Consider the following 8,107-nt stretch of genomic DNA (forward strand, 5'->3'; position numbering starts at 1 on the left):
TATTCTTTGATTTCTTTTTGTAGTTGTAACTTGATATCTTTATGCTCCAAGAAGATACTTGGTATGATTTCAATCTTCATGAATTTGTTAATATTTGTCTGTGGCCCAGTATGGAATCAATCCTGGAGAATGTCCCATGTGCACCTAAGATTCTGAGTTTTCTCTGAATTCTTCAAATTTCTTCATGATATAAGTTTGAATTCTGTATCTGAGAGGAAGAATAGGTCTTTCATATCTTTGAGATTGAGTTCCGTAGATTTGATCTTGTTCCATGGTATAGTATTCCCCTTAGGTCAACTATTGTCATTTGTGGTGTAATTCTGTCTTCCTGTTGTTTCCAGGATCTCCGTGCTGTGGTCTTGATCTCTATTAGCTGTGTCTCTGTCTCTCCCATATTGTGCCTGGGCACTCACCTGCTGCCAGGTGGGGTCCTGCATGACCTGGACTGAGGCCTACACCCACGGGATCCCTAGGCACTGGTGAGTGGTCTGGGTCTGAGCGGATTTTACAGTTTATGGATGTTGGGCTTGGGACTTAATTAAGTCTGTTAGTCATTTAAGCCCCCACTATTCCAGAGTTCCATCAGTATGTTACATATGATCCTTCTTATAATGACCTTAATAGCCAGTGAAAAAAAATGTGTGCCAACAAAGGAAAAAAATATCTTCAAACCGGAAACCTAAAGCATTACTTGAACATGACTAATTTTTTTTTATTGGATTTTTATTTTGTACTTTCTACTAGTAAATTACTAGAAATTTTTAAAAGATGCTCTTTTTCAAGGCTACAAATGTTTCTCTGGCAAATAAGCAGGTCACATTTTAAAAATTCATTGTTTTCTATTTTTGTTAGTTCCCAGCTCTCCTATAGACCTTGAAGGATTGTCTCACCCTTTACGTGAATTAAAGTACAGTTGTCAATTGTAGAAATTTAGCAAATAGTCTGTGATCTTTTGTTCATTTTTGCAGCTCTGTGGAAAATAACTTAGTATCTTCTCTAAGTTACGGACAATATTTCCTTCAAAGAGAAGCTTAATATTTACTACTTAGTATTTTCCATTTGTGTCAAATTGAAGAGTGGCATTAAGTGAATTACCACAAAGCACCTTAAAGGCTAAGGAAGGATTAAACTAAAGACTAGACTCTGAGACAGTTTTATGTATACGGTAGCACATTTTCCTGGGGCTTAATGTCTTTTCTTATATCTGCAGAGGATATCAGAGGTATTTCCGTCATAAAATAGGACTAATCAACTTAGTTGAGTTTGCATTTAAGGCAAAATGAATTAATTCAGACAACTTCTGAAACAGCTGTCAGATGTGTTTTTCCACCTACAGTCAAAAAAGCATCTGCCACTGAAAGACAGGAAGTCTTCTGTCTGGATGGTTCTTCCATGAGCAATGTCAAAACCAAGAAGCTGTAAGTATACAACGTACATATTGAGTCATCCAAATGGAAGCTAGTTATTCTCAGTAAAATATTTGAACACATAAAATAATGATAGCTTTATTTTAAAAGAATATAGTTTAGAGGAATTTAAAGAAAAAGGAAAATTCTGGAAATTATCTTGTATAAATATCATCAATAGCATTCTTCACTAAATCACTGGGTTCATTATAAAAATAAAATGATATACTTTTGAAAAATAAAGTTTTATAAGGAAATATTTAAATTTCTGAATAAGTTTTATTTCTCCATTACTGTTTGTAAATTAGTAAATTCTATTTGATGCTTCTTAAGATAAAGCTAGTACATTGTATGTAAATTTATTGTTAAATGTTTTATTGTCTTGAAATAGATTAAGTGCCTAATTGTTAAGTGTCTTACTCCTATACATTTACACTGCATTTTTTCTGGCCTGCCATTACAGCAAATAATTATAATGCAAAAATTCTTATGGTATATAGAAATATGAAATATCAGAATAGAAAATCTTTTTTTTTTAATTAGAGGAGTTATCACGGATAACCAGGAAACAGAATCTCTTATTATTTTTCAATTCATTAATTTAAATGATTGAGCTACAATATCTACAAGTTAGCTCAATTATAGGAGTACTACTAGAATTTCACTTTACTCTATGTACAAATCCAAATAAGATAGATGTTGCTTAACAATCTTTTAAAGAGATTGGACATGTTTTGACCCATGGAAGGACATAAATTATGTTGGATTCAAGTGGAAAAGAAATTATCTAATTTCTGGTTACTCGATGATAACAAAGTTTTATTCCTTTCCCTGACAATAGATGTGCCTAGAATGTTACATTTCAGGAAGGAATGGACAGATCTAATGACAAGGCACTTCCAGAGTGAAGAGAAGTAAGAGATCAGAGGAGCTTGCATGCGCCATCACCCATCTTCAATAACGCATTCCACTGCCATTGCCAAGAGCTTCAGATGAACTGTTTTTGTTGGCAGTACAACTCACCACTACAGTGGTGACACATTTTCATTTAAAGTATGCTATAATAACATGGGAAGTTGTTATTTAAAACCAAAATTAAGTTTATCTGCTTTCTAAAGTGGCATACTAGTGGTGTAGTTCACACAGTAGAAAAGAAATCTCTAAATGGCTCCCCTATCTTTAGAGAAATGGACAGGGGAGATAAATGGAGAGACCAAGAGTCTCCAAGCAGAATTTGAAAAAGGGCAGATAGGTCTCTGCAAAGAAAGTGGGAGGAACTGTCTGGGAGTTGTTGGGGAAACAGCTGAGGAAAGTGCAAGGAAAAAAGAACCAGAAAGAGCCTGAAATGTCACAATTATCCAAGAGAATGTTTCATAGTGGAGAAATCTTGTATTACATTTTAAGTTGTTGCTGTTTCTTTTGACACATGCCTCTTCAATCTGCCAAGACCTCAACAGAGCTGTCAACATACAGTTGCCTATGTGAGCACTTTTATGTAGCTAGGTGGGAAATGAATTGCACCCTGAGCCAGTGCAGAGCACAAGGGGGCAGCCACGGGGTACACTCCTTACCCAAAGGGAGGGCCGAGACCCCACAAGGACACAAACAAAGGCCAGCAAGTCCATGAGGATGAAAATCCCGGGACTGGGCAGAAGACATGGGCGGGAGGTAGAAGGTGATCTCAGCTGCTCAGATCTTTCAGGCACAGTGTCATTTGTCCTGTTACAAATGACCAGGATGCATATTTGGGTTCAGATATTTTAGGGTAACAATATCTTCCAGTTGAACTAATGATTCAGATAATTTTAGAATTCGGTGAATTTCTTCTCAGGAAATTATGTGCATCTATAGTTAGAAACAGTCAAATATTTATGCCAATCTGGTCATCTTATCATATTTTAAACTTTAGTAAACAATGTAGTCTGACTATCCACACAATTATTTTTATAAACTTTAGTAAACAATGTAGTCTATCAACACAATTATTTTTATTTTATACAATATTTTATATAGTATTTAAAAAACTTTTTCTTATTGGATGTTCAAATATTCTTGTCATACTTTTAACTATGTTATGAGAAATAAGCATAATTTCTGTTCTCACATCTAGGTTTTCTGCTAAAAGTACTTGATAATGAAATGTTTTTCAGCAGCTCTTTTGGCCTTCTTAACTTTCAGAGAGATTTCCCATTTTTTATTTTTAGAAATGAAATATGCTTATGGAAGTATGAATTATGTATTAGCACTAATTTGCTTTTCAGAACTCACATTAATATGGGGCACCTAGAATAGAGAATAAGTGAAGAATCTTGGATCATTTTATAATTTAAACAAAAGACCTTAAACAGTATGTCCCTTTCATTTTAATTGAATAATTTATATTTTTCTCAGAATTGTAGAAACATTTAGTTCTACTAATCAACCTTTCAAATACATAAACTTTCCAAATATAGCAGTTATAAAAAATAACTGATTTCAATGGAGGTAGTCTCAGAATGCCTATATTATAAATGTAATGAATATTCTATATATAATTATACAAATCAGATGTTGGTTAAAGTCAAATTCCACTAACTTTAATGGATGCTATTGTATATAGATGAAAACCTGAAATATAATTGAACTGATTGGCAGCCTAGCTACAAGGCAAGAATTCAGTAAATTCTTGCTGATTTGGCAAGGGCTTTAGTTCATGGAGTTCACGTCTTAGTTACTGCCCTAATCAGTCGAGACAGAATTAGCACTGGCTAAATCTTCTGTGTACTGCCTGGAGGGGTTTGTTGAGGGTAAGAGTCTGAACACAGATTAAGGCATCCTCATCCTTCTAAAGTGCTGGGCATCCAGGATTAGTGCCCAGGGTCAGAGGAATCCAATCCAAGTGCAAACCTAAGCAGCAGTGCACCCAGCATTTGGGATTACCAGGCATGCTCTGCCTTTAAAAGGATAGCCTGTTCTGTACTTCGACTCAAGAGCATTTCCTCTGCCATTGCAAAGTGACCTTACTGGTCTAGTTCTAAAAAGGAGAGAGTATCTTTGACAATGTGAAAGTTATGATATAATGAATCTATTTTAAAAGTTTTAAAATAACTAACTGTTAAACGGAGGAGGAGGGGAGAAGAAAGAAAATATGCAAGTTTAAAGGCTCATGGGTTGATCTTAGTAGCTCCCCCACCAAAATGGTGAGTTTGTAAAAACAGAGTTAGAACTTCAAGCATCTACTTGACCAATGAACAGAGAGACCTGGTCAATCTGGAATATTTCCTTGGAAATGGTTCTGGTACCATTTGCTTTACATTATAAATTGGCTTAGGGCAGTGAAACTATTATACATGATAAAATAATGGTGGATATAAATCATTACACATTTGTCAAAACCCGTACAATATACATACCTTAGATATAGGAATCTAAGGTAAACTGCGGACTTTGGGTGATAATGTAGCTTCATCAATTATAACAAATGCACTACTCTGGTGTAGCTTGTTGAGACTGGCCGAGCTCTGCATGTGTGGGAAGAGGTAACAGTGAACTCTCTGTACTGTCTTCTTAATTTTCCTATGAACCTGAAACTGCTGTAGAAATAAAGTGTATTAAGTAAGTATATATTTTAAATTAGATGACATTATATATATATAGAAACATTATATATATAAAATAACATATATTATATATATCATTATATAATAATCATATTATATATTATAATCATATATATTTTATATATGTGATTATATATATATACATATAATTTGGGACATACAAATGTTGATAAGCATGATATAGGAAAATGTATTAGGCCATTCACATTATGGACTATGTTATAGTTATATAGTAATAATATAATACTGCTGAATCTGCGTGGTTTATAAAATACAGGCAGTTATTTCTCACAATTCTGGAAGTGGAAAGTGATGTCCAAGATCAAGGTGCCAGCAGATTCAGTGTCTGATTGGAAACTGCTTGTTGGTTCACAGACAGCTGTCTGTGTGCTCAAGTGGTAGAAAGGTCAGAGAGTTCTCCGGTGTCTGTTTTCTAGGAGCATTTAGTCAGTCAGGGGAATTTCATTTTCATGACCTAATCACCTCCCAAAGAACACCACCTCCAAATATCATTACTCTGGTGATTAAGTTTCATTATAGAAATTGGAGGTGGGAAGAGGGGTGGACCCAAGTATACAGTTTACAGTAGTGGGCAACAATATTTTAAAAAGAAAAATTGGGCAACAGTAGATATGGTAGTAATGAGTAAATACACACTTGCTTGCAAATGTGTGGATGAAAAAAAATTGGAGATCCAAGTAAAACCCTGAACCATAATGTCAAGTACAACAGGTTTCAGACTGTCCTCCCCAGTGACCTCATGATGTAGGGACATTTTCTTAGACTTTGGGAATAGTTTACATTTTAGATAAAATTGATAAAAATAATAAACTACCATAAGTTAATGTAACAAAACTGTAGAGTTTATGGTCAACCCCCAGGATTGAAAGTCAATTAAAAGTCAAACCCAAGAAACATGAAATCCAAAACAGGTATGACCCAAGGAAGGCTTCAGTGCTAAAATAGATGAGATTTATCTCTGATACCTGTTTTGCTTCATCCTCACTGGTCTAATAGCCTTCAGTTTCCCCATTTATTTCACTGAACATGTGACTAATAGTGAACAAAAATCTTGCTGTGTTGTTGCAGACAATGGACCCTGCAGAACCTCATAGAAATATGTCTATGTCTGGTGATAGTGGCAATCCAGAAGAAAGGCATGTGTGCCAGTTATCCAGTGGAATGACATTAGAAGGTAATAGACCTAATTACTCAACAGCACTGGATGTTCTTGTCACTCTTCCACTTACCTTCTTGACCCCTGTCTGAGTTGACCTGCAACGACGAAGGTCATTTCCAACCTCAAGTGTTGTATCGCAGGTGCCCACAGTGGTAACCCACACGTTAACTCGTCTTTTACTGCCTTTTCCTTTGCTGGTCTCACGTCCCTCTAGAGGGCTTCCTAGGATCACCTCCCAAATAAATTATCTTCACTCCAGTCCTTGTCTCAAGCCCTGCTTTTTAGGAAGGGCTCTCAAAGTACAACAACATCACCTTCCTTTTCGTGACTAATCTCCCTGGCATTTTCCTAAAATTATGTGTGGGAAAAAGGGGTGGTCAGCCTCTAGTCAATCCTCGCTCTGGGTAGACTCTGTGCCTCGCCTTTTCTTCTTTCTCCAGTTTCCATCTCTTTGCACCAATTTGTCTCAGACATTACATAAAGTGTAAGGTGAACACTGCATCTTAAAATCTCAAAGATTCTATCTCATTTCTGGTTCTGCCAGAAAATGTCAGCGACACAAATCAAAGTTCTATAATATTTCAACTGAAATGCCAAGTTGTGTCCAACAGCACAGTTGTGTAGGGAACCTGGGGTAAGATAATGGCTGCGCCCAAATCTCACATGCAGGAGCAGGAATTTCAAGGCTTTGAGCAGTGTCCTCACCAGAGTTGCAGCTCACCCAACTATACTCAGCCGAAATCATCATGGGCATTCTCACAGTGGCTGGCAGGCACTGGCTGACATTTTTATTCTAATCCTGACTGTCATGGTCACTAGAATCTATGAAGCCACTAGCAGAGAGAAAATTATACTGACTTCACAGAAATACCATGAAAATAAATCAGTATGAAGAGTTTTTTAAAAATACATAATGTTAGCCAACTACTGGACTTGAACTTTATCAGTAAATTTAAATCTGAAAAGAAATGATTGAAGAATATTTATTTAAATGCCACTGTAATGTTTAGTTTTGAATCATATGTATGTAATAACTGTTTTTGTCCCACTGAGGTAGCATTCATTTATAACTGTATATAATACAGAGATAAATGATTACACTTCTTCAGATGCTTATTATCTTGCAGTTTTATTAAATATACACACAAGAAAATGAAGGGTGAAACAAAGATCATGACTTTGAAAATCAGAATACTTATTTCCTAATTTCTTTTCTTTTAAGCATAATTGTTAGTATCTCAAAAAAAAATTTAAGTGACAGTTCAGGATAAAGGAGAAGCTAAAATGACCTGTTTGATCAGTCTTTGTCAATATATAAACTTTTAAAGACATTAATATGCAAAGGATATTAATAATTAACAAAATACTGTAAGACAAAATATAATCCCTTTAATAATGAAATGCCCATAATAATCTCTTTTTCTGGTCCTTAATTTCTGAAAATAAATTTGTAATTTCTTGTATTTATGTTTATTTGGATATAATGGATCACTTGTTCTAATTAAATGCAGTTTTGTACAGTCAGCCTGTACCCACTGTAATTAGATATATTTTTAGCCCGTATGATATTTTTCCTCTTTTCTGTTTTAATCTTTTCAACTAAATAGGAATATTTTTCCAAAGTTTGAACATATGGAAGGATACATGCATTTGCACCTCTGGAAATATAAAAATCAAAATAAGTTGGTATTTCTGGAATCTTGCAAGACTGGTTTAATCTTATTATGGCTTGCAGTGTGGAATTACCTGTGGACTCTGCAACAATTTCCAAGGACATATCAGTACAACACTGTGTTCTACAGTTGTACCTGGGTGCCCACAACAGAGGGGATTTTGTGTAACTGAATGCTTGATGTAACTGGTCATCCAGTGTACTGAAAAAATACAAAAGGTTTTCATTGCCAAGGATAATTCAAATAATT

The sequence above is a fragment of the Condylura cristata genome, unplaced genomic scaffold (genome assembly GCF_000260355.1).
Source record: "Condylura cristata isolate star-nosed mole 26May11 unplaced genomic scaffold, ConCri1.0 scaffold00003, whole genome shotgun sequence".
Classification (NCBI taxonomy): domain Eukaryota; kingdom Metazoa; phylum Chordata; class Mammalia; order Eulipotyphla; family Talpidae; genus Condylura; species Condylura cristata.